We start from the raw sequence: 27,779 nt of genomic DNA on the forward strand, positions 1-27,779 counted from the left end.
GCATCTTCACAGCTGGTCACTGTCTACTTTTGTTTTGTTGAAAATGCTGGCATTATTTACTCGCCCTCATGTCGTTTCAAACCCATATGGCTTGCTTATATTCAGTGGAACACAAAATGAAATTTCAAACTGCTTATTTTCCACACAACAATACCATATAGTACCAAAAAAGAAGAAAAAATGTTCTTCATATGGCTACACTTTAAAAAAAAAAGATTGGTGGTTCTGTGATAAACCTTTTAACACTCAAGGAATTTTTGAATGGAGCCTTAATCTGTAATTTGTCATATATAAAATGTATGTATATATATAAAACTTAAATATATAAAACTGTCTCAGTAGTTTCTACTAAAGTTATTTAGGGGAAATAAAATATATGCAAATAAGACATACAGTTATAATGTCTAATGGTCTACTTTTATGACTATTTTTAATCCTTTAGGACCCTTCACAGCTCCTGGTCACTGTCTATTTATGTTGTGTGGGGAAAAAAGCCTGAATATGTTGCTAAACTTCTTTTTGGTTCCACAAAAGAGTGAAAACATGGAATGACATGAGGTGAGTGCATGATGACAGGTTTTCATTTTTGGGTGAACTATTTGTGTAAATACTCTTTCCACAAATGTGTTTAGCTCAAATTATTTGGTCTTGTATGTGTGTGATAATACAATTTTACAAAAATTAAAACGTTTTCTTTTTCCTGCAGTGTCACCAAATCATGACAAAAAAAAGATTGATACCAATTAATTGAAAAAGTTTGAGAAATCTTCATTTTATACAATATTTGGAAGACCACAATCATCCGTGCCAAACAGCAACTAGATTTAGGAAAATACCATAAAACACACAATTTTACAACATTGCATTTTAGGTCATTTGCATTTGGAAAGCATTCTAGAAAACAAAAATTAATAATACCAAACTACTATTTGAGAAATGTTTCTTCATTTTATTTATCTTGGAAATGTCATGAAAAGTGGCTTCAAAATGTTAATATAACATGCTTACTGGGTAACCAAACCAGACCAAACTATATAGCAGGCAAGCTGGTCTTCATTAAATCTTAGTGCTGCTGCCCAGAGACAATTGAGATATTAAAGAGATCTAATTTGTGATTTTCTTTGTAGTTGGACTACAGTAATTATTGATATGAGAAATTTATTAAATATTACATCCTGTTTCTTCAGGTCACTGAAAAGAGGAATCAGACCATAGACTTGTGGGAAAGTCACCTCATCAAACTCAAATTCATGAACAGGGGCTGAATGAAGAATGCTTGATCTAAAGCCTCACCTACCAGCAGCAGTTAGAGAGCACAGAACAAGGATCGGACATTTGCTTCATGTTCCAGGGCTTGATCTGTTGGGCACTGTAAATACAAGCTGCAATTTCAAGAGATGCTCAGAGCTTAGCCTGCGGCAGGGCCGGTGTTTTCACTCATGTGCAGAGGACATAGCCGCCCACGGCAGGACATAAAGTCCCCTGAGATCCAGCTTTCATTAAAAAAAGAAAATACTGCCGGAGAGCCTGTTATTAGAGCCCAGGATGATACGGTGGGTATTATCAACAGGTGTATTCATATCCTGTGGGTGAACAGAAAATAAGTGGTAAGTGAGTTTCTGATCGTAGCTTTATTAAACTGTTCATTATGCAAAAACAATGTTGTTTACTGAAAAATCACAGCAGTTCAGTGGGGAGAATACAAATACTACCACTCCAAATCTCCAAAACACAAAATTAAAGGGGTCATATGATGTTGCTAAAAATAAAATTATTTTGTGTATTTTGTTTTTTTCACGGTTCGAGGTTCAAAAAACACATTATTTTCCACATACTGTACATTATTGTTGCTCCTCTATGCTCCGCCTTTCTGAAACGCGTCAATTTTTACAAAGCTCATCATTCTGAGAAGCGAGGTGTGCTCTGATTGGCCAGCTATCCAGTGCGTTGTGATTGGCCGAATACCTCAAGCATGTGACGGAAATGTTACGCCCCTTACCATGTTGTGATGCCGTGTCCCGTTGCGACGAGACTGAAACAATAAAACCCACTATAAATGAGGCATTTGTTGCATTCAGTGAGGACATAATTACTGATTATAATGACTCATACGGTCTTTTTATGCATTGTGCTGCGCCGCGTAAACATAACACCATATCTGCATTTGTGATCGTAGAAATGCCAAACAAGCACTACTCTACACTGCTCAAAACTCGCGTTTGAATAGTCAGTAGCAAATTCTTTAAATATCAAAATATACTTACAAGCTGTGAGTCAGAAGCACCAGACGGTCCTTGTGACGTTGTAATTGCCCTACTTTATAGTGTTCAAGCCATTCATAGTGTTCACATTGTAGGCTACTCTCTCCCAGGATCAGGAAACAGTCCTCTGTAAAATGCGCTGCACACACTCAAATATTTGCGTTGTACTGTTCTGGAACAGTGTTGTAACAACTTAACCACTGATTTTTAGTTGTGTACTCATCTGGAAGGCCAAACAAAGTACTTTCGCTTTCACAACGAAACACAGCATCTCCACGACATGGAGAAAGGCAACAACAATACTACAGCGAGAATAAAATTTACGCCTCCTTTCATTGCGTTTACGTTTGGGCGGTGTTATGCAAATCTTCCCACACCGTGACGTAGACGTAGATGTGGGGACGTGTTTGAACGAGCCATTTTAGGAGGCGTGGATGACTCTTAACTTTAATAAAGAATATATCTTTGGGTTTGAGACTTTAATCTTTGCAAAATTACAGATCTTATATATGCACAAACAGATTGTGACACTCCAAAGACAAAGGAAAACATAAAATTGCATCATATGACCCCTTTAAAGGGTTAGTTCACCCTAAAATGAAAATGCTGTCATCATTTACTCACCCTCTTGTCGTTCCAAACCCGGATGAATTACTTTTATTCAGTAGAATAAAAAAAAATTTTTTTGCAGAACTTTCAAGCTGCTCTTTTCCATACAACAAAACCTTTCTTCACAAGGCTGAACTGTTAAAAATGAACATTGTTTATTGGCATCTTTGGTTTCATGAAGACTCTTTAAAGGTATAGTCCAATCAAAGATGAAAATTCTGTCATTAATTACTCATCATCTTCAGAACAAAAAGTAAGATATTTTTGATGAAATCTGAGAGCTTTCTGACCCTGCATAGACAACAACGCAACTGATACCTTTAAGGCCGAGAAAGGTACATCAGTAAAATATTCCATGTGACATCAGTGGTTCAGCCATAATTTCATGAAGCTATGAGAATACTTTTTGTGTACAAAGAATAAAATGACGACTTTATTCAACAACTTCTTCCCTTTAGTGTTAGTCTTCGACGTGTATTCACAAGAGTACCTGATGCATGCGTGTGATTCTGCTGACACGGGAACCAGCGTTTTCATTTTCAGAATTTTAATTTTTGGGTGAACTATCCCTTTAACATCCATGGAATCATTTCAATTCCACAAAAGGTTCTTAAAATGTGTTGTAAGGACTGTTCACTGAAAGTTTCTTTGAGGAACCCAAAAGTTTCTTAAAAACCATCACTGCGAAAACCCCTTTTTGGAACCTTTATTTTTAAGAGTGCTTATTTTTAAGTTTTCCAAGTCATACAGTAGCTTTCGAATGTTATTTGCATTTGCACATATTGATTAGTGAGTAAATAATGACAAATTTCATTCATGGCTGAACAATTCCTTCAGCAAACAAGTTTGGGAGTAATAAAAACCATTTTTTTTGTCAAAGTTGTAATTGCTTGTTGGAAACGTCTCGGTTACGTACGTAACCCTCGTTTCCTGATGGAGGGAACGGAGACATTATGTCGTGACGACATAGGGGATTTACTTGGGAGCCCCAATCATCTCTGATTTAAGAGAAAACGCCAATGAATATTGGCTAGTGGATTTTGCATACCTGCGCCACTCCCCGTGCACACGGGTATAAATAGGCGGCAGGTGCGTCCACTCATTCGGTTTTACGCTGAGGAGCAGAGAACGAGTCCCTGGCAACCAGCGATGGTTCAAGATTGTGGCATGGGGACATAACGTACGTAACCGAGACGTTCCCTATCTGTCGGTCACTAAGAATTATGTCGTGACGACATAGGGGTCTTATGGAAAGCGCCACAACCTGAACCCCGTCACAACCTTGTGGCATGCAGATGCTGACAAGCGAGCACGTGACAGACAAATGCCATGCGAAAGGTCGCAACCTTCCCATCGCCGCAGCGCAAATTCGCTAACCTTGGTGCCCGCAGGGACCACTGAGTACATCGCTGCTGGAGATAGCCAAGCCGTTGTTCCTTTCCCCACAGAAGTCGGAAGGGATTTCGACCTTCAATGAAAGATAGCTTCAAGTCTTTCCTATTTGTTGTTACAGCTTGGCAGTAACGACGGGGAAGCGAGCCTTCCAGAGAAGGGCGCTACAGAAGCCACATCCTGCCCGAAGGGAGGTAACATGTGGAGACACTGATATGGACTGACCCAGGCCTGGGGCAGTACTACATACGACTGGACCCTGGGGCAGATCCTACCTAGGGGTAGGGAGGAGAGCTGCCAGCAGGGCCTGACAGAAGGCTCTGTCAAAGGGAAGACACGGGTTTACCGTGAGGAAACCTTACCGTGGTAGAATACACATATGGGATTACCCGAGAGAATCAAGCCATACGGACACCTAGCCCAGTACAGGGGCTGACCGGAGACCAGGCGAGCTAACACAAGTACTGGGCCTGGCGTCAGACTGCTCCGCCCAGTCTGACTGCCGGGGGTGCTGGAGGAACTCCACCAGGGTTCGCCGTCCGGGGAACTGAACTGGAGGAGGAAAACAGCGCTCACATCCCCGGGTGAGGGGGAATGGCGCAGCAAGCGTGACACCGGCCAGCTCTTCCCGCCACTTACCTGTTACCCAACACACGGGAAGAAACTGGCTCGACGCGGAGATTGTAAAATCTCGCGAAGGTGTTCGGTGTCGCCCAGCCCGCAGCTCTACAGATGTCTGCCAGAGAGGCGCCAACACTCCGTGTGGAGTGAGCCCTCACCCCTAGGGGGCACGGCTCGCCTTGGGATTGGTACGCCAAGGAGATGGCATCCACTATCCAGTGGGCCAACCTCTGCTTGGAGACAGCCTTCCCTTTATGCTGACCTCCGTGGCAGACAAAGAGCTGCTCAGAGCTTCTAAAGCTCTGGGTGCGGTCCACGTATATGCGCAACGCTCTTACGGGACACAGCAACGCCAAGGCTGGATCTGCCTCCTCCGAGGGCAGGGCTTGCAGGTTCACCACCTGATCGCGGAAGGGCGTGATGGGAACCTTAGGCACGTATCCAGGCCGGGGTCTCAGGACAACGTGAGAGTAGACCGGCCCGAACATAAGGCACTCTTCGCTCACCGAAAATGCTTGGAGGTCCCCGACCCTCTTGATGGAAGTGAGCGCGGTCAGGAGCGCTGTCTTAGCAGACAGGAACTTAAGCTCAACTGAGTCCAGCGGCTCAAAGGGACCCCTCTGAAGCCCAGCCAGGACAATAGAGAGATCCCAGGGGGGCATCAGGGGTGGCCTAGGAGGGTTCAACCTCCTGGCACCCCTCAGGAACCTCACAATGAGATCGTGCTTTCCCAGGGACCGGCCGTCCACTGCATCGTGATGGGCCGCAATAGCAGCCACATACACCTTCAAGGTGGAGGGTGACAGCCTACGCTCCAACCTTTCTTGCAGGAAAGAAAGCACTACTCCAATCGTGCATCTTCGGGGGACTTTTCGGCGAGAAGAACACCAGTTCGCGAACAGACTCCACTTCAGTGCATAGGCTTGCCTTGTTGAAGGAGCTCTAGCCTGAGTGATGGTCTCTACCACAGTCCGTGGGAGACCGCTCGGGTGCCATATGGTGCCAAGCCCCTGAGAAAGGAGGTCCTTCCTCAGAGGGATGCGCCAGGGAAGAGCTGTCGCAAGGAGTATGAGTTTGGGAAACCAGGTCCGGGTGGGCCAGTACGGCGCGACCAGCAGGACCTGCTCCTTGTCTTCCCTGACCTTGCACAGTGTCTGTGCAAGCAGGCTCACTGGGGGAAACGCATACTTGCGCAGAGCCCGAGGCTAGCTGTGTGCCAGTGCATCCGTGCCGAGGGGCCTCGGGCAGGAGTAATACAGCTGGCAGTGGGAGGACTCGCGGAAGCAAACAGGTCTACCTGAGCTTCCCGAATCGACTCCAGATCAGCCGGACCGTCTCGGGATAGAGTCGCCATTCTCCGGGGAACGTGAGCTGTCGTGAGAGCGCGTCGGCCGCACGATTGAGCTCCCCCGGAATATGGACAGCACGCAGCGACTTGAGCCGCGTCTGATTCCAGAGGAGGAGATGGCGGGCGAGCTGTGACATGCGACGTGATCGTACACCTCCCAACCGGTTGATGTACGAAACAGTCGCAGTGTTGTCCGTACGGACCAACACGTGCTTGCCGAGCAGCAGTGGCCGGAACTGCCGCAAAGCTAGATGCACTGCCAACAACTCTAGGCAGTTGATGTGCCAAAGCAGTCAAGGCCCTGTCCAGGGCCCCGAGGCTGCCTGCCCGTTGCATGTAGCGCCCCAACCCGTACTGGAGGCATCCGTCGTGACAACGACATGCCGGGACACTTGTTCTAGGGGCACCCCGGCCCATAGAAAGGCAAGGTCCGTCCAGGGGCTGAAGCAGCGGCAACACTCCTGTGTGATGTTCACACGAAGTGTACCGCGACGCCATGCCCACCTCGGGACTCGGGAGTGCAACCAGTGCTGAAGTGGTCTCATATGAAGCAATCCGAGCGGCGTGACTGCGGCTGCGGATGCCATATGCCCCAGGAGCCTCTGAAACTGTTTCAGAGGAACCACAGTCCTGCCTTTGAAGGAACTCAGGCAGTTCAGCACCGTCATACTCAGCACCGTCATACTCACCGAGTCTAACTCCACACCAAGAAAAGAGATTCTCTGCACAGGGGAGAGCTTGCTCTTTTCCCAGTTGACCCGAAGCCCCAACTGGCTGAGGTGCCGAGCACCCTGTCCCTGTGATCGCACAATTGTTTTCGCGACTGGGCCAGAATGAGCCAATTGTCGAGATAATTGAGGATCCTGACGCCCACTTCCCTTAGCGGGGCAAGGGCGCCCTCTACGACCTTCGTGAAGACACGGGGAGACAGGGACAGCCCGAAGGGGAGGACCCTGTACTGCCATGCCCGACCCTCGAACGCAAACCGTAGGAACGGTCTGTGTCGCGGAAGGATTGAAACATGAAAGTAAGCGTCCTTCAGGTCGATCGCTGCAAACCAATCCTGGGGCTGGACGCACTTTATAATGCGCCTGTGCGTCAGCATCTTGAACGGGAGCCTGTGTAGGGCCCGGTTCAGGACTCGCAGGTCCAGGATTGGTCGAAGACCACCGCCTTTCTTGGGTACGATGAAGTAAGGGCTGTAAAACCCTTGCCTCATCTCAGCTGGAGGGACCGGCTCGATTGCACCCTTTGCCAGGAGGACAGCAATCTCCTCGCACAAGACAGGAGTGTTCCGAGCTACCACTGAGGTCTTGAGAACGCCACTGAACTTGGGAGGCCGCCTGGCGAACTGAATCGCGTAGCCGAGTCGAATCGTGCGCATGAGCCAACGAGACGTCTGGGCAGCGTGAGCCACGCCTCCAGACGCCGTGCAAGTGGCTCCAACGGCACGATCAACGTACCTGTGGTGGTGCAGCGAAGGGGAGTAGAGCGGGATGGTACAGAAGGCTGTGCGTTCTGAGGCATCCTCGCAAAACTCCCTGGGTCCCAAAGGGGACTGGCTAGAGGTGCGTGGGGAGGCACTGCGTCCCCGAACCGCACTCTCTTGGTCGCTGGCAAGATGGGTCGCGGGCGAGAGTGAGGAGGCAACGCGTCGCACACTGTCGGCCCGTGGACCTGAAAACCCAGATGGGAAGGAAATTGCTCTTTCTGTGATTTTGTGGAACAGAAACAAAACGAAACACAGGATTCTCCACCCGGCCCTCCTCCGGGGGAAGGAGCGACGCTATCTTCGTCGTCTCCTGGGAAAGAGCAAACTCGGGACGCCGCACTCCTGCGAGAGGCTAGACGCGCTGGCCTAGGTGCCGATTCAGCACGGGGCGGAGCGGCTCTGGAGCAGACGGAGGCCTGGCCCCGGGGGCAGCGATTGACGGTGCGTCACGCCGGGGCAGGATGTGCTGGATTGCCTCTGTCTGCTTCTGCACTGCCGAGAATTGCTGGGCAAAGCCCTCGACAGTGTTGCCGAACACCCCAGACTGGGACATTGGGGCGTCGAGAAAGCGTACTTTGTCGACATCCTTCATCTCTGCCAGGTTGAGCCAGAGATGGCGTTCTTGGACCACCATGGCGGACATCGCCTTCCCGAGGGACCGCGCTGTGACTTTCGTCGCTCGTAGAGCGAAAGTCAGTCACCGTGCGCAGCTCCTGCATCAACCCCGGGTCGGTACTACCCTCGTGCATTTGTTTGAGTGCCTTGGCTTGGTGAACCTGCAGGATAGCCATGGCATGCAGGGCAGAGGCTGCCTGGCTCGCCGCACTATAAGCTTTGGCCGTAAGCGCAGCCGTCAGCTTACAGGCTTTGGACGGGAGACGCGGACGATTCCTCCAAGTGGCGGCGTTTCGCGGGCACAAGTGCACCGCGACCGCTCTCTCCACCTGGGGAATGCCCGCGTACCCCCTGGCAGCCCCGCCGTCGAGGGTCGTAAGGACGGAGGAGACGGACGAGCGGCTTCTGGCTGTAAAAGAGGGCCATCCACGACTTCGTCAGCTCCTCATGCACCTCCGGGAAAAAAGGAACCGGAGTAGGGCGCGGTTATGAGCCGCGCCTCGCTCCGAGAAACCAATCATCCAGCCGAGAGGGCTCGGGACTAGGCGGTCTGTTGACCTCCAGCGCGATGCTCTCGGCTGCCCGGGCAAGCATGGCCGTCAACTCTGGGTCTGGTGCGGCGGCAACCACACCCGAAGGGGGCAGCTCCGACGCACCGTCATCCTCAGAGGACATAAGCCCATCCCCCGATGCTGCAATCGACATCGTATCTTCGGGCGGCGCACCGAATGAAATGCTGGGCGCCTCGGGGGACGAACCAGCGAAATCACCTGGAGACCCAGACACCGAAGACAACGATCGTGTCCGTCATCCGCAGACAGGTAACGACTGCAACCAAGAATACACGAACGGAACGACATATTGAAAAAGACGCGACTGTTCGTGATTTTGCTCTTTTAGAATTTGCTCTCTCAGTTGAAGTGCCCAGGGGAATCGCTGCTGGTAGGGACTCCGCTGACTGCACCGTGACGCCAACCAGGAACAAAATAAAGATGAAGGCTTTTGTGGAGATCAGCACTCTTCTCATCCACTCGGCTCCGAAGCAAAAAGCTAATGAGTGGACGCACCTGCCGCCTATTTATACCCGTGTGCACGGGGAGTGGCGCAGGTATGCAAAATCCACTAGCCAATATTCATTGGCGTTTTCTCTTAAATCAGAGATGATTGGGGCTCCCAAGTAAATCCCCTATGTCGTCACGACATAACTCGTAGTGACCGACAGATAGGGAACTGAATTTTATGGAAGCTCTGACTAACATTGTGACACAAAATAAAACAATCCGAACGACAGGGGTTCTAGTAGTTAACGGTAGCCAGGGAGCTATCTTTACATATATTAGAATGTTATGTGTCATTTTATTATAGCTGATCTTACATGGTGGGCCCTCAATATTTTGCAAAATAATACAGCTCTTGATTAATGTAGTAATTAAATAGTTTCCTTTGAGCATTGCCATAGAAATGAATAATTTAGTCAGAGGACATGAACTGTGTAGGATCTCCAAGTTATCTCGTAATTATGAAAATTCCAACAAGACATGACTGTGGTTAACAGTTTGCACTGAGCAGCTATTTTTAGGTGATTTTGCATTCTGGTTCCGCTTCAATGACATTTAGCTCAAAATGCATTAGCATGTTTGTTAGAATTTCCATATTATTACCTCTCACACAAAACTGTATATTTGAAAACTATGGTATTATTTGGTATATTACTGTATCATTGTGAATAAAACTTGGTAAACTATATACCAAAGTATAGATTTGTATGCAAGCTAGAATGCTAATTCTAATAAATATGCTAATGTGTTATGAATAAAAAGAAAGCTGTTTATTGAAATGGTGTATATCAAAATACTACTGTAATACTGCCACAATACTTTATTGTAAGAAAAGTCAGAAAGAATTGTTTGTTTCAGAAAGTAGCTGGCAAACACTGTTAACTGTGTAAGCCTATGCCCATTTCCAACTTCCTCATCTGGTGCGGTTGATGTTCTGCAGTGGTACGTCTGGTCAATGTGTGCGAGTCATTGGTCACTTGTGATGAATGGTTCACAGTAGACAAAACACCACCTGTTCGGCACTGCCGCACAGCTGTGTGGAAACACCTCAGAAAACCGCTAATAGCTACTGTTTCTCTTAGATTGTTGTAAACATTGGTTGTAACTTAAAATCTTGGACGTTTAGTTTTTTCTTCTCTCAATTATATGGAAGCCTGTTTCCACCACTGAATAATAAAAATGTAAAAAATTGCATCTTGCGAGTTTACATCTTGCAATACTGACTCTTTTTTTTTGCAGAATTGTGAGATATAAACTCACAATTGCTAGTTATGAAGCCAGAATTGTGAGGTATAAACTCACAATTCTGAGAACATATCAGTCTTTTTCCCTCCTCAGAACTGAACTTTATAACTCGCAAATGCAAGTTTATGTTTCACAATTCTGATAAAAATTAAAAAAAATCAGAGTTGCAAGAAAAAAGCCTGAATTGCGAGATATAAACTAGCATTTGTGAAAAAAAATGTCTGAATTTTTATCTCACAATTTTGAATTTATGTTCTGAAAAAAAAGACAGAATTATGAGTTTGTATTATGCAGTTCTGAGAAAAATCAGAATTGAGAGATAAAAACTCGAAATTAGCTTTATTTATTTTTTATTCAGTGGTGGAAACTGGCATCTATACACTTGCGGCTAGTTTTTCATAAGCACTTTCCATAGGCACTAATATAGTTTTGAGAATAAAGTGCGATGTATAAGTCTATTTTACATACTTTAAAAAGAACTCCAGTGTTTGCATTGAAATAGTGTCTTCATTGTCTAATGAATTCTACCAAACTTAAATTCAAGGACATACCAGCAGTTTCCTCACAAATTAGCATGCTAATGCTAAAGCAAAGTTAAACTGCGGCTGAAATGAAGAATTCTCTGTCATTACACTTCATTCTGGGAGCCACTCCAAAATCGGAAAACCTTAAGTGTTTCATACTAATGCGCCTGCCAAAGAACTCGAACTACTTTGCGCGTTAAACTGCATTGCTGATTAAACGTCGCATAAAGTTCTGCTTAGGCTGAATGCTGGTAACTGGAATGAGAATAGGCATGGGGGACTCTGTCAGAACTTTGGTTGATGAATGGCTAGTAGAATAAACTCAATATGAACGGTGGAGGAGTTGATGTGTGGGCTCTAATTAGAAATGCATTAGCCAGGTGTTGTGGTATATTGAAATCTACATTTGGATTAAAGTGGATGTTTGTTTAGTCATCATTTTAAACTTATTGTGGCAGGAGACGAACTTTAAAACTTCTGCTACAGAGTGAATTTAGAAGAAATCATGAGGTCTACAGTACAGAGTCTCTATGGGATGTAGTGATGAGATGAAATCATTTCAAAATATTGTTTCAAATATTGTTTCCAAATTCAAAATATTGTTTCAACCTATAATATTGCTTTTGTGTTTTGCTCACTTTGCTTACAAAAAAAGAAAAAAAACAAGGATTTGCATGCAAAACTTTATGTTCCTCTGAGAAATGTTTGCGATTAAAATAGTATGAGTTAGGAGGGAAAAATATATTCATATAAATTAAAAACTATATTTCAATGCCTTTACGAATGAATGCAAAAAAGTTAATTGTGGGGATTGCAATACTTTTGAGAGATTTCTTGAGTGGAACATAAAAGTGTGCCAACACAAAGCATTGAATTTAAATTTTTCATTGAATTTTAATTTAATTTTAGTTAAATTTTTCTTAAAATTTTTTACAATTTTCCATCATGTTTACTTATGGGCTTTGTACTGCACAACGTTTGGGCAATATATTAAATATTCATAATATATTTAATTTAAGTTTAATGTGACTGTTCAGTTTCTACAGTGGCATACTAAATCTGCACATGAATGAATAAATGAGATTTTTTGTTTGTTTTTCATTTATATTCTGGTTTAAGTTTTAGTTGTTCTGTTATGTTGTGCAAAACATACATCACATGTATTTGTTCTCACATTAGTTGCAGGGGCGGATCTATCGGGGTGGCACGGGGTGGCAAGTGCCACCCTAAGAAAAAGCTGTGCCACCCCAGAATTATCACAGAATAAAATATAAATGTAAGCAGTGTTTCATGTGCTACTTTTCAGCCGCGGCGATGACCGCGCGCGATGGTTGCACGCGCACGCAGCGCGCCCAGTGTAGTCGGCTTCATTAACAAATGACTCTTAAGAACCGGTTCTTTTTGAGTCAAAAATACAAAGCGCAGCCCATTTGTTCGTGAATCAGATACTGCTTCTCGGTTTATTCAGAAGTCCTCTGAGAAATCTAATCCCGTCCGGATGTGTTCTGAGATTCATCCCGTAATTGTTTGGTGATCGATTCTCTGACCGCTCGCTCCACTTTCATCATGGATACAGAGGCCTTTCTGCCACATCGGACGAAACAATAACATGAGCCGATCACGAAAACTAATAGCAGAGTTAGGTAAGAATCTTGTATTGCAGTTTTCTCTATTGTTAATTTAATATAACTGATTTTAGTTGGCCCATTTTCCCAAACCATTAATTCAGTTCTCAAAACAAAGACACATTTCTCAAAAAGTTTAACAATGAGATTAGGCAGCAAAACTGATGACACCAATCAGAATCTCTGCATCCTAACAACGGAGAGAGCTGACCGAATAATATACATGGGTTTTATACTTACACATTCAATATAATTACAGTACAGTATCAGTACATGATGGAAATTTCACTATTCTATATGTACAGTAAACTGTAGCACATGTTGTACACCTTCAAACGTGTGACTGTCAAATTTTATCTGTAACCATCTTTTATGTGTACTGCATGTTTGCAGAACTGAGAAATGACTGCCTAGAGATATAGTCTTGTGTCAGGAGACCAGGAAACTGCTATAGTACTGTACACTGTAATGAAATTTGACCAAATGTGCAGAGGATGCTGAATTTACTTTATTTTATTTTATTTTGTACTGTACTGTATTGTGGTGCATACCAAGTTCATATACAATTCTTTGGTATTTTAACTTTTCTAGTGTTTTTCATCTACTGAAAGATTACTTTCCAGTAGTAAAATGAAAATTATCCATTCCCAAAAGTTAATTGCTGAATTATTATTATTATCCGCAATTTAATTTATGTTGTATACTGTAATAGACATGATTGAGCTGCAAAAATAATTGAATCCTAATAAGAGCTTTTTGTTAAGTGTTATTGATCTCATGAGTATTCACTGGGCAGGAATGTCATCTGTGTATTTTAATTGTTTGTAAGCATTTAAGAATAGGCTACCTGTAATAACTAGATTGAAAAGTTTGAAAGACAATTTTATGCTGGCTTGTCTTAAAGTCTTATTTAAGAAAAATAAATAGTTTGGTCAGTTAGATGTTCTAGATGTTTGCTAAAGTGTTGCTAGTTGGTTGCTAGGATATTCTAGATGGTTGCTAGGCTTTTGCTATGCAGTTGCTGGGGTGTTGCTAGACTATTGATAGTGTTCTGGGTGATTACAGACATTCCCACCTCTGGTAATAACAGAATGTCTTCTTTAATTATACAAGCTCAGAAACATTTATGACCTGTTGAAGTTTTTCATATTGTGTATTGACTTGGTGCCATGATGGATATTGAAATGTTGTTATTTATTTTTCATTTTAAACAGTATAGATGATTACTTAATGGTAATGCAATATTTGTGAACATAACTGTGCACGTCAGACAATAAATCCCCCAAATCTTTGCATGCTTTGGTGTTGCCACCCCTCATAGACCCCATGCCACCCCTTTGCCACCCTAAATATTATTTTCTAGATCCGCCCCTGGTTACAGGCCAACATAGCTCTATAAGCCACAGCAAATGTCATTTAATTTTTGTATATTTCTGTCTAGTTTTAATTTATTTTCATCAGTTTAAATATTTTTTAGTACTTAAACATAAACACATTTATTTCAGTTAGTTGTCAAGGATTTTTTATTTATTTATTTTGTTTTTCATCTAATATTTTAATTCCGCTTTATTTCAGTTACTGAAAATGATTTTTAAAAGTTTTAGTTAACAATAACAAAACTGATTTTAAATGCATTTATCTGCTATAAAATGCTACAAGATAATTTAGGATCACTGATGAGTAAATAGACATGTAGATGTTTGCTTCAAAGCTGACAGAGATGTACTAAAAGCATTAAATCCCAATTTTGATATCATGGTGTGTTTAAAAAGCTAAAAAGTACTGAGATGTCTGTACATGCTGGTTGGAAACCTGTTTTAAATTGTAAAAATGTTTAATTATCAGAACTTATTTACCTTCCCACTGTGTTTTTTTGGCAATTTGAATGTTCATAAAACAGACTTAACTAAGCAATTTAAAAACAAACCCTGCAATTATTATTTGCAACTGAATGCGAGTTTTCGTTTGCAATGTTCTCCTGAACATCTTGCTAAAAGATAGTCTTCTTTCTTGGTTAAGAAGGATTGTAATTGTTTTCATTGTTGTATGTTCGTTCCTTAGTGCAGTTAAGTGTAGAATTTCCTTCCCTAAGCCTTGAAATAGGGAACAAAATCAGCATGGATCAGAACAATCGTTTTGTGTACCTGTCAAACAGGAACATCAAGATTGCAGAGTTCATATTAGCATATTTTAGCTGGAGAGGAAGTGACAGGGATATAAAGAACTCATTGTTTGAAGAATACATCCCAGCCTGAATATTGTACATGACGTTATCAGTTTAGGAGCTCAACGGCAGCCTGGATCCCCATGATGCAAGGCAGGGAACAAAACAAACGACAGAAGCAGAGAAAGAAGTGTACTGGACTTGACACTGGTGAGCTATTATCGGTACCATCAGGGGAAAAAAAGAGACAGCTAAGCCAACAAGAGTGGAGACAACAGATAACATGATGAAAGAAACGAAAAACAAAGAGCAGGGCTCAACTATAAGGATTAGTTGTTTTTTTTTCTGCAGGTCCAGTCAGCTTTTTTATTTAACCTGCCAACATTTGTTACTGGTTCCACTACAAAAATACATGCATTTTTGTCTTTAAGAATGTGGAGTTTTGTTTGTTTGTTTTCAATGTAACTTTTATTTATATATTTTCAGGAAAAAAACTATGGCAGCATAGATCAATTAACATTATTAACAATTAATGGTGCAGTATTTAATATAGACAGCTTGCGACTAAAATGGGTACCGCAGTCCAAATTCTAAATATTGTTTCACCCTCCCACTCCTCCTCAGACTCGACACTTACACGGGTTGCCAGATTGACGTGGCGCAACAGTAAGAAGCTCAATTGACCTTTCGTAAAGACACCCCGCCCCCTTCGTTACTGTTGCAATGTCCGACAAGGCATGCCACTCTCATGCCACACATCATTTTCTCACGCAGTGAAAAACAACATCGCGGAGCAAAGGGGAACTGACAGACAAGACAGTGCAGGTTACTTTTGGTATGGAACAAATTTTTCAAATTTTGTCTTTTTTTAAAGAAATTCACACAATAAATTCCGTTTTGTGGCTCTTTAACGTGTAGTGCCTCAGTTCAAGCGGCATGTGAACTGGTCATGTTTTCCTCTTTACTAGTTATTTCATAGAAAATACATTAACGAACATCAAAAGGTATCTTACTTCAACCACGGAAAGATGTCAGTACACACCATTTTTTTAAGTTCAAGTCCACCGACGTTAATCTACTGTCCTGTCTGGTTTGTTTGGCAAACAAAAATGTCAGATTTGGCATTATGATTGGTCAGATCAACTGTCAATCAAACTCCATGCGAAGAGTTAATCAACAATGGAAGGTGACGAGCCTTATACTGTAAGCTGACAAGTTGATTTTCTACATTTTAATATGCCTCTGGTCATAGAGCTTTTTAGGTTGGATATAATCTGCGATCTCTGAGCCAGTTGGTTTGCTCGCTTCCATGGCTTCAGTACACTTTGTTTTCTGCCAACTGGCGACCCAGGGTGTCAAAATACTGTTGGGTAAATCGGCAGTAGGTGGAATCACAAAGACCAAAAAACAGACATTCTGACACCGAACGCACATTTCAAAGTAGAATAATTGCCTCTAGCACTGTTTTTTCAGAGAAACAAGTATGTGAACATAGCATGTTTCGTAAATATCTTCAAACATATTATGGCAGTTCTATGCTGTAATACAGTCCAAAAAATTACATACAGCATAATAACAATTAGAGGTGCAACGAATCGCTCGTTTTCTTGATGCATCGATTACAAACCCTGACGATGCATATGTATCGATCTTGAAAAATGGATTTTTAAATCGTGAATAGTTGATTTCGGCCAATAATCGATTTAAAGCACTAAGAATTGAATGAATAGCGATTTCTATAGCGATTCAATGCTTTAAAAAAAAAAAAAAAACATATTAAATTACTACAAGCATGAATTAATGGAGACCTTGAACAGCGTTTTTGTGCCCTCACATATCTACACTGGTATAAAGTTTGCTAAATTGGTAATAGTGCTGAAGTCCAACTAAAGATGAACTGAAGTATATTTGATCGTGCTAAAGTGGAACTATTGCAAGTATACTTTAGTATTCAAAGATCATACAATCCTCATCATTAGTTAGTATATAATTAAAGTAACGCACATTGCGCACAAGTAGTACTCCAAATAAAGTTTAATTGAAATTTTTATATCAGTAAGTCTCGAGTGAGGCAGTAAATAATGTTAATAGATTAGTTTGAAATAAATGTAGGCAATTTTAAATATATTACCTTTTACTAGGGTAAATTTCTACATATGCCATATGTCATGCCATATCATAAAAGTGTATAAAAGGTTATTTTTTTTTTTCTTTGCCCTCACGCTCTGCGTCCATAAAGGCGGCCATGTAATTTGCCCCCTGACTAAGCATTTACAGTATTTAGGGGAAGCATTTAAATAATCCTGTGAGGGCATTTAAATAATGCAGAATCGAATCATTAATCGAATCACATTGAATTTAACTGAATCGTCTTGAATAGAATCATTCTGAATTTGCAAAAAATGTTCTTGAATCGAATCGAAACCTTATGAATCGTGAATCGAATCGATTCGCTGTTTACGCAAAGATTCACAGCCCTAATAACAGTTAACAGACATTATTAAAAACAAATTTAAAGGTGCTCTCCAGAAACGGTTTTCAGTGTTCCTACACATTTTCCATTTCAAAATTCCATACTTTTCCAGACTCAAATTTCCAAACCTCTCGGTAGATTTTCAGACCATATTTAACATAAATTGTTCATAGAGCATTATTTTCAGCTTCATATTTGGTATATAGTACAGTTTCTCGAAGTGACAACACACAGAGTCCCTAAAAATAATTAAATAAATAAAAATTACAGATTTTTACATGCACACAAGAAACTTTTTTTGTGCCCTCGAGAAACTATTCATATATGCATGGGAATGTTTTGCATGCTTACTCAGTATAATTTCTAGTTTTATATAACCTATTTCCTCTGTGCATCACTGCCATCTTACTATGAATAAAACGATAGCATGGATGCACATGAATTAACAGAGATCTACCTGCTCAAAATTTTGCTTTTCTTACGGTAGTACCTCTAATATCAAGGCCTAATGTCCAAATTTAGCACATCCTCTGTGGCAGCAGAGAAACCATGAGATGAAATGGGCTGATGGCATCAAATTTGCCAAGGAACTATAAAAAAGACTGGTATTGTAAAAAAGTGTTTAAGATTTGGCTTTCATTGGGGCAGTATGCCATATTTCAAGGCATTTAACGCATAGTCTGTGGCAGCCAAGAAACCACACCGTAAAGTGGGCTGATGGCACAATAGGTGGCTCAGTGTGCATTGTGTTACATGCCAAGTTTAATGGTTTCTTGTGCGTACATAAAAGTCTGTATATTTTTTGTCTTTTTCAAAGGTCCTTGAGGCTATGTAATACGGTGCTAAGAAGAAAACTAAAATGATTATAACCTGCATTTTGCATAGTGAAAAAGTGCACCTTGAATTCATTGTCGAATTTGACAATCACTAAAGAATCACTAAACAGCTGCCATGAAACCTCACTTCTTGTACGATAAATGTATTTTCATTAAATTCTTAATTTTCTATTATAAAAAACTAAATAGAGGCAAAAGTCTGGAAAAACAAATATTTTTCCATACTCTGCTTTCTCTTTTCCATACTTTTCCAGACCTGGAAATTACTTTAATCAAATTCCATACTTTTCCAAACCACGTAGGAACCCTGGGTTTTACATGTCCATTTACAACCCTAGGATTTGTCCCTAGAATGAAATGGTCTGTTATTACCTTATTTGGAAGGGTCATGAATACAAATGTTGAGCTCTGCTCTGATTGGCTGTTACACAGTGTGGCTCAATGTTGAGCTCTGCTATGATTGGCTGTTTCAAAGTACAGCTAATTTCAGTAGCTCACACAGCAGGAAGGAAACACAGGGAAAATATATATTTCAATACTTTCTCACGCAGTTATATCGTTGGGTAATTATACTGTAAATAATATGCGGGCATCAGGGAACCACTATTAATATGCGGGGCATTGAAACTGCTTTTTAGGTTCACTTTCGAGATTTGCGATCGCATCGTACTCTGTTTATACTGTGGATCGGCAGTACTTATCACACATTTTACAAGATCAGATGCTTGTCAGTGGTGCTCAGGATCTGTAAATCATTCGCCATCATCCTCAGTCATTTCTCCTTACTCTGTTTATGTGGTAACTGAAATCTTATGTACTGTAATGTAACAGGCTACCCCTAGCAAGCAGCTACCATGTTCCTTTAGTCATGGCTCACGTTATTTTATTAGAATGCTTTCCGTGCCTTTCTGAATACAGACACCAACCCATCCCTGCACTTCACATCCCCTGCACAGCCTGGAACATAACATTTATTTCCATGATCTGCCATTCCTCGCTTGTTTCTTCACAATACCTGCAGAACTTCTGATGATTCAGCTGTGCAGGTTCGGCTGGTGGCTGGCCATGGGCGGATATATGCAAATGTTGGGGGCGTAACTATTAGTGATCCCATCACAGTCTTGTGTTATATTCTGATTCGCCTATTTTTCAGTGGTCTTTTGCATTCACGAGATTTACATAAGAAGGAGGAAACAATGATGTTTGAGGCTCACGGTATGTCATTTCCATGTACAGAACTGTTATTATTCAACTATGCCAAGGTAAATACAGTTTTCCATTCTATGGAACCTTTAACAAACAATTTACAAAAGTTATATATATTATAAAATATAGTTATATATAAAACTCTAAATGAACACTCTTGTGCCATCAAGCCATCCCTATTGTTGAGTCCTATAGCATCAGGTTCTAAGAACTGTATGCAGAAGATCAGAGTGTGGAAGACCGCAGTCACCCTGCCAAAAACTGTGTCTGAGTTTATACGACCCAGGCCTAGCTGATGTGAGCTTATTAAGATTAAATAAAGGCAGAATGTACTTTAGGTATACACCCGGCCGAGACAGCCCCCGCATACGTTCTGACAGCACAAGAAAAATGAGCTGACTCCAGAGGAGGGGGGACTAATTTTTCTCCAGCTAATGTTGGAGATGACGTTGAGGCCTGGGAGGCCTGTGAAGGTCGGAGAGGAGGTAGGACCAGGCTGAACCCAGGAGAAAAACGGTTGTGGCCCCGGAGAACCGCCGCAGATGAGTTGTAAAGGTGACTGAGACAGCTCGAAGTGCTTTGGATTGGACAGGGAAAAGGAAAAAAAAAATTACCAGAGGAAATTGGTCACTCCATGAGGCTATATTTGAAGTGGTTTATATTATACAAGTCATTTAAGGACAAACTTTACAATAAAAAATAATTCCTGCATGTTTAGTTTTGAGAATGTTCCAAAACTAAATTTAAAACTTAAAGAAATTTAGCACATTCACAAATTTTAGCTCAAGAGTTTGTATAGCAAAAAAAGACAGATAATCTGAACGAATTGGCATCAAACATGAGAAGAAAATCCCTCATTTTGGTGTTTTTGAATGATGTTTTGTGTAAAATAATACTATAATTTGCAACAAGAAGAAAGGCTAAAACAGTATTTAACATCAATTAAGTCAAGTCAAATTTACTTATACAGCGCTTTTCACAATATACCTTGTTTCAAAGCAGCTTTACAAAAATCATGATATTGAAATGAAATGTTTATAATTTCTTGGGGAACAGCAGTACAAGTAATCAAGCAGTTGAGATTTGCATTCATAACTTACTTCATAAGAGCTGAATAAAAAAATAAAAAAAGTATTTCCGCCACCCTTTTAATACATCAACCACGGACTGTTTTGCGCTCCAAGACGAAAAAGAAACTTGGCTCCAAATAAGTGCACAGAAATAGCCATTTCTAGGCCACATGTAAGCAGACAGGCCACGGCATTTAATTTGTCTCGATAAGCATGACAATTCCAATCTAGAATGAGCAACTTCTGTAATTAAACTAATGCCAATAGCAGTAATTGTGGTGACATTTGGAGCTGTTTACTTGATTCTGAATCTATTCTTTTTTTTTAACAACCAGGGAACATGCGCCCGCTGATGCCCGAAGCCTCAGCCAAGCACGGAAATACTGCACTTTTTTCACAAATAGCAAATTCTCCACCATGGATAAACAGAGCGGGAGCTAAGAGTAAGCCCTGGATTAATCCTCTCTGCCAAACAGCATGGACTTCTCAGCTGCGATGCGACGGGCCGCTCTTGTCGCGTCTTGGAGAGGAAGCGCGTGAATACAGAAAAAAAACTGCAAGGAAATAATCAGCCAGAGTCATTCTGTCCAAGATGTGGAGAGAGGATCAGTCACATGGCTGCTTCTTTAAAGCGAAAAAAAAAATCATGTGAGATGACAGCCTGTGCGGGCGCTTTCCACTCACGGATGCCTCCGAGGAGCTTTCGGCCTGCCTACACAATGAAAAGAGACACATACCTGTGGGCAGAGCTTTATCGGTGCTACCTAACCAGGCATGTGTCAGTTAAATCCGCTTTGAAATATGCGCTCACAAGATTAGACATCTCACCTGAGATGGAAGGACGTGGGTAAAGACTGACTGTTTTAATGTGATTTCGGTGCTCAGGCGGGCAGAGACACCCAACGGTGGTCTGTTGCAATTGGTGAGAACCCATAAACGTATCATCTGGTTCTGAATGGTCTTATTATATTTCCACTTCCATTCACTGTAATCGTTTTAAGATGATAATGTTACTCGGTATGCAGATGTCAAGGCGGGCATCACTGTTACTATTGCTCATATTTTCATTCAATTTAAACAAACTATGAACCTTGAGTATTAAATCTGGCATGTGTGATTTTTCGCCTGGTGTATGATAATATAAGAGAAAAATTGCATTTCTTGCTTGAAAAAAAAACATCTTAACTAAGCTTAAGATAGGTTGCTGGTGTTCTAGTAGTCCAGTTTGCTGGATTTAAAGGGGGTTTGGACACTTTTCAGCTGGTCAGGCTGGTTTGGTTTACTGGTTTAAAAGAGGTTTTGTCGGAAGTCATGGTTTTAGAAGGGTTTTTGGGCACTTGTCAGCTGCTCCAACAGGTCTAGTTTTCCAGTATTTAGTGAGACTTTGTCAACTATAATACTTTTATATGGGTCTTGTTTAGTAATTTTAGAGGGCTTTGTCTTCACTGATGGTTTAAAAGGGGCACTTGTCAGGGAAGATGGTCTTTGGGGGAGTTGAGAATTTGTCAGCTGCTTGTTGTTTTTTTTGTTTGTTTTTTTTGTTGTTGTTGTTTTTAGATTTTTGCACATTTGTAAGGTATTGTAATTTTAGATGAGTTTGGGGCATTTTTGATGAATGATGGTTTTCGAGGGGTTGGTCTTTTGTCAGCTGCTCTGGCTGGTCTTGTTTGCTGGTTTGTAAGCTTTTTGGACATTTGTCAGGTATTGCAATTTTAGATGGGTTTGGGGCATTTTTGAGCAATGATGGTTTTCAAGGGGTTGGTCTTTTGTCAGCTGATCAGGCTGGTCTAGTTTGCTGGAGGTTTTTTTAGACCTTTGGACATTTGTCAGCTACTGTAATTTTAGATGGGTTTGGGCGATTTTTGAGCCATGATGGTTTTCGAGGGGTTGATCTTTTGTCAGCTGATCAGGCTGGTCTAGTTTGCTGGTGAGGGTTTTGGGGCATTCGTTAACAATTATGTTTTTTAGAGGTTTTTAAGAATTTGTCAGCTGCTCGGGCTGGTCTTGTTTGCTGGGGTTTTTTTTTTTGGACATTTGGACATTTGTCAACTATTGTAATTTTAGATGGGTTTTGGGCATTTTTGAGCAATGATGGTTTCTGAGGTATTGGTCTCTTGTCAGCTGATCGTGCTGGTCTAGTTTGGTAACTTTAGAGGGGTTTTGGGGCACTTGCAGTGATGGTTTAAGAGGAGTTTGGGGCATTTTCAGCTGCTCAGGCTGGTGTTGATTTTTTCAGGTTTTGGTAATTTGTCATCTCTGACAGGTTTAGAGGGGTTGTGGTTATTTGTCAGATACTCAGGCTGGACTACTTTGCTGGTTTCTTTTTAGGAACTTGTCAGCAAAGAGGGTTTTTGAGAATTTGTCAGCTGATGGTATAGTTGTATTATAGAAATGGTATAGTTGCTAGTTTTAGAGTGGTTTTAGCACTTGTCGACTAATCAGGCTGGTCTGTTTTGCTCATTTTTAGAGACTTGCTGGCACTTGGTCTGGTCTTTTGTGCTGGTCTTTCTTGTTGATTTCATTGTGTTTTTGAGTACTTTTCAGCTTGGAGATTTTTTTCAGCAGGGTCTCAAGCCATATTTAGAGACCATAATTTAAGTAACCACCTAGCAACGATCCAGAATACCAGCACTGTGGTGGTGAGTTTTGTACTTCTCATTTTCTTCAGAAAATATGAAATTAGACATTGATTATAAACCGTTAACTGAACACATCACGGGCACGACTAAAGGTAACAGTCAGATTTAAAAGTAAATCCTGATTACTCATTTCTTCTTCTTCTTCTTCTTCTTTTTCTTTCCCCACAATCACTGGTGAAAAAAGAAGCAGGGAGGAAAAGAAATGGAGAACCATGTCAGGTTAGATAAATATAAATGTAGGAAGGCTGGGTAAAACTCAATGGAGAGGAAGACCCACTCATGTTATTTACACCAAAATGACATTCCCATCGCTGGAACCTCACAGGTATGTTGGCATATATTATATTTTATTCGTTTTTCCTTCATACTATTGGTTTATAGTTTAGCTCAGGGCTAAATGTGGCATAATTTATGTTATGTTGAATTATAATATTCCAAAACAGTCTACAACATCAACACATCTTTTTTTTTTCTTCTTTTTTTTTTACTTCAAAAAAGGAAAGTAGCAAGCGCCAAAAACAAGCTCAGCAGTAATTTCTTTAAGCAAACATCAGAAAATAAAACAAAGACAATAGATCTATTTATTGCATCGTCCACAACTATAAAAAGAGAGTCTAGTTCATTTAGCAAATGAATAGCTCTTAAGAACTGCTTTTTTAATGAATAATTTAAAAAGAGTCATGAATCAGTCTCACCATGAGTTATTTACTGTAATCCAGGTTTGTGACACTTAATTCAGTGCAGTTTGTTCATAAGACAGCAGATCGTAAAAAAGGATTGTTTTTGTTTAATTGTTTACATTTGTTTAATGCATATTATTGTTTAAAACGAATTTTAAAACCAGAATGCTCAAACAAAAGGACAAGAACCACTCAATTCCTTACGATTTCCATGTGTAACACTCACAAACATAAATATGCCTTCATTTTCTCATTTTTCTGCCTCTCATGTTGTCTTTTTTTTTTCCCAGAAGCTCCACGCCACCACTTGCACTTACAGCCTGATTCTTCATTCAAGGACGGGCCTTTGAAGTTACCAAGGAAACCCAGAGCTCCTCAGACTGCTCCTCTTCAACATTTCCATATCAAAGCCTCCTCACCCGGATATCATCTGTCAAATGGCAATTAAAATATCACACAATCAGTCGAGATTAGACAAATTATGGACCTATAGCATTTATATAAAGTCATGTGATTTACACCTATTTGACTAAGGTATTGATTTTGGATATTAAACTAAACTGTGGAAAAATTTGTCAGTAGTTTTATAAAAATCATCTTTGTCCCTCAGGTGTGTTTATGGGTAAGAAGACAGTGGATGTGTTTGATCTGTATGTGATGGTGCTTGGTTGTTTATCAGTATTGTGTGAAAGTTAAACGCTCCCGTTCAATCTTTATTGTATTTCAGCTTTCATTTTTCGATGCTTGTATTGATCTTGCTCAGAACTGCAAATTCAACAAAATATTTCAATCGCAATATATGCCCATAGGAAAGAAAAATCACAAATAAGATCTCTTTAATATCTCGTTTGTTGCGCGTGGACAGCAACAAGATTAAATGGGGAGTGTTTCTGCAGTTTTTCTTCCTGTGAAAAAGACTGCAGTGAACTGACACATTTTTCCTCTGCAGTTTTACAAGAAATGCCTTAGTTTGTCTGCAATAAAAAATTTAATACCAACTGAAATATTTCTCATCAAAATCTAAATTATTAAAAATAATGTAATAAATATTTTATCTTGTTTTGCAACAAAAAAACTATATATTTTTTAAAACGAACAAAAAAGTTTGAAATTGTGTATAAAAAAGTTTCAGAGAGTATTGCATTGTAGTATTTATTTAAATTGAAAGTATATTTTATATCTATATTTTCCTAGGGCATTGGCAGTAAGTAAATAAATAAATAAATGCATACATACGTAAAAAAAACTCAGTATGTTTATATATTATGCTTGAAACAAAACAAAATGATTCAAGATATGTTTTCAGAAAACAAGTGATAATCTAATGTGGTTTGCTTTTCAGACACATTTATCTTGTTTAAGGATGTTTGGATATTTTTAAATTGGAAAACAATGTGTTATCCACATTAATTTATCAACAATTGTCTTATTTATTTCTCCTTGAACTTTAAGGAAACTTAAGCAGCAACATCTGAGACAACATTTGCACATTAATGAATGAAAAATAGGTATTTTCCAGAGTATTTACATCAATAAAATGTACGCAGTATGAGCAAATAATAAATAAAGTGTAAAATAAAAAGCAGCTCACAACAATAACCTGTGTTTGGCAGACTGGCAGACTGCTATCTCTTCAGCGGGATGAAAGTGCCATAATGTTCCCCTCATTAGAATGTATTAGTTATTGTTCTCATTTTGCAATATTCATTCAAACATTTGTTTTCTTTTGATTAAATTATGATTTCATGGCCTGTCAGATGGGCTCCTTTGAAACTCAGGAGATGAAGAGGGGTTTCGAAGAGGGGCTCGGTAATTACAGCTACTTTGGTGGATGAATAGACTAGAGGCAGGTTTCTAAACCGACGCCACCATCTGTAAATAAATGCATTCGGCCGTCTGTTTGTACTTTGTGGCGAGAGAGCGATTTCCATTGCGAAAGTTGCAATTTACATGTAAATGATTTGGCAAGTCACAAACTAATTGGTTCACAGAGGTGCAAGGTTTTGTACCGCACAGTAGTTCATAATTGAGAACCGACGCCGTCTTTATCAGAAAATAATTTCGTATACTGTTCGTTGGCTCCCAGTACAACCTTCATTATAGACCCCGGATATGTTTACAGCCAGAGCTCCATTTAAAGATGTGTGTGCGGCGAAGTTTGACGTGCCTTATTAATTAAAACGAATACCAGATTAAAAATGCAGTGCCCTTGGCTAGCATATGTTCAACCACGGAGCAAAAACAATACAAATATCCAAAGAAAACAACCACTTTGAAGATCTGATATGGGCCGGAGATGGATATCAAGGCATCTGGCGAATGAGTGACATCAAAGGCGCAAGGCGTTGCTAGTCAGATATTGTGGATATCAGAGTAAAAATCAGGACTTTGGTGTTTGCAAACAGTGACGTGGCCTCTTAATGAGTGTTATCGAAGCGCGCAAACATCTAATCGGGTGTCTTTTTGCTCGTAAATACTCAAAAGCGCCAGGTTGCTAACTCTCAAAGGCGTCACTCTCTTTAGGCTCACGTTTTGACATGTTTATTCACAACGTGAAGTCTTGGCTGATGTGTGAAGTCATTGAAACATGCTGTTTGTTTTTGCTCTATCAGAGAAATATCAAAACACATCAAGTCTTTAACGTGAAACCAAAGAACCTTGTAACGCAAACAGACATTTAACAGACTTAAATAGACCAAAAACACACCACAGGGAACTGTTTGCATTTCAAAGACCGACACTCAAGTTTGTAAATCCTAATCTGATGTTTGGGTTTGAGATGTTTTTCTTTTCATAGTTTGTTTGGTCTCTTTTGTTTCATGTTGATGGCTGTATTAGTTCATTGCAAGTGAGGAAAGTTTCAACATTTGGGGGCAAGCACTTAAATTGGTTGTTGGTACTAAACCTTTTCCCAAGGTACCCAGAAAGCTTTGAACATGTTCTTTGAAGAGGTTTTGAACTGTTTTCTGATGGGACTTGAGGTTATTTTATTGTTTTTGTCACGGAGGCAGGGTTTCTTAGCCATTTCATCCCCTTCAAGTTTGATGAATAGCCTACATCTCCAATCACACACATAGTAGCCATGTAAACACAGAGTTTGTATATGTAGATCATGGCAGAGGACAAACATCTGGTTACATAATGCAAATTTTTGTCCCTAGAGGCAAAGATAGTGGGTTTGTGGGAAGGATGAATTGGTCAATGTTCAGATTATCCATCTTGCGTCCCGGCGGATACCTGCTTTAGCCTTCACGGTCAGCCACACAAGAGATTTATAGATTTCAGATCCTGGGTTTCCGGCAATGAGAGCAAGTCACTAATCGTGACATTTAGACAAATAATGTTTGTGATCACTGACATGGAAATACAGTATATCCATAAATAATGTCATGTAGTTAATTAAATGAAAGACAAACAGTGCACCAACATAAACAGCCACAACAAAGCTCCACCTCCAAGCTCCAAAAAAAAAAAAAAAAGGTAATTGTGAATTTATTTCTCTCAATTGTAGCTTTGTTTCTCATAATTGTGACTATATTTTTCACAATTGCAACTTTGTTTCTCATGACCGTTGTGGCTTTCTCAATTGTCACTTACAATTGTCACTCTGGTTTCTCACAGTTGCAACAGTCGCATAATTGTGACAATTTTTTTTTTTTTTTCGGACACTTGTGACCAGTACCGCCACTCCCTATACGCAGAGTACGCAGTTTGCGTAGGGCACCAACTCCCAGGAGATGGTCCTCACTGCAGAACACAAGATCCAGGGGGTGTGGTTGGATCTAGATCCAACTCCTCCCACCTTACATTTACCTAAACCTACCCGTCTCCACCCCCTGATCCCTAAACCCACCCATCCCCACCCATAAACCTACCCATCTCCGCCCCTAAACCTACCAATCTCCAACCCCGCCCACTGGA

The 27,779-nt window shown here is 40.9% G+C and overlaps 1 long non-coding RNA gene across 2 annotated transcripts; it reads left to right on the top strand.

The window, feature by feature from the left end:
• Positions 1 to 1,312: 1,312 nt before the first annotated feature.
• Positions 1,313 to 25,367, top strand: LOC131530846 (uncharacterized). 2 transcript variants are annotated; one of them, XR_009268523.1, is made up of 4 exons: positions 1,313 to 1,607; positions 20,875 to 23,178; positions 23,363 to 23,503; positions 24,149 to 25,367. It is a non-coding gene; the product is annotated as an uncharacterized LOC131530846 (long non-coding RNA). The 2 variants fall into 2 exon arrangements; XR_009268522.1 differs by lacking the exon at positions 1,313 to 1,607 and adding an exon at positions 12,420 to 12,808.
• The last annotated feature ends 2,412 nt before the right edge of the window (positions 25,368 to 27,779 follow it).

The sequence above is a fragment of the Onychostoma macrolepis genome, chromosome 22 (assembly GCF_012432095.1).
Source record: "Onychostoma macrolepis isolate SWU-2019 chromosome 22, ASM1243209v1, whole genome shotgun sequence".
NCBI lineage: Eukaryota > Metazoa > Chordata > Actinopteri > Cypriniformes > Cyprinidae > Onychostoma > Onychostoma macrolepis.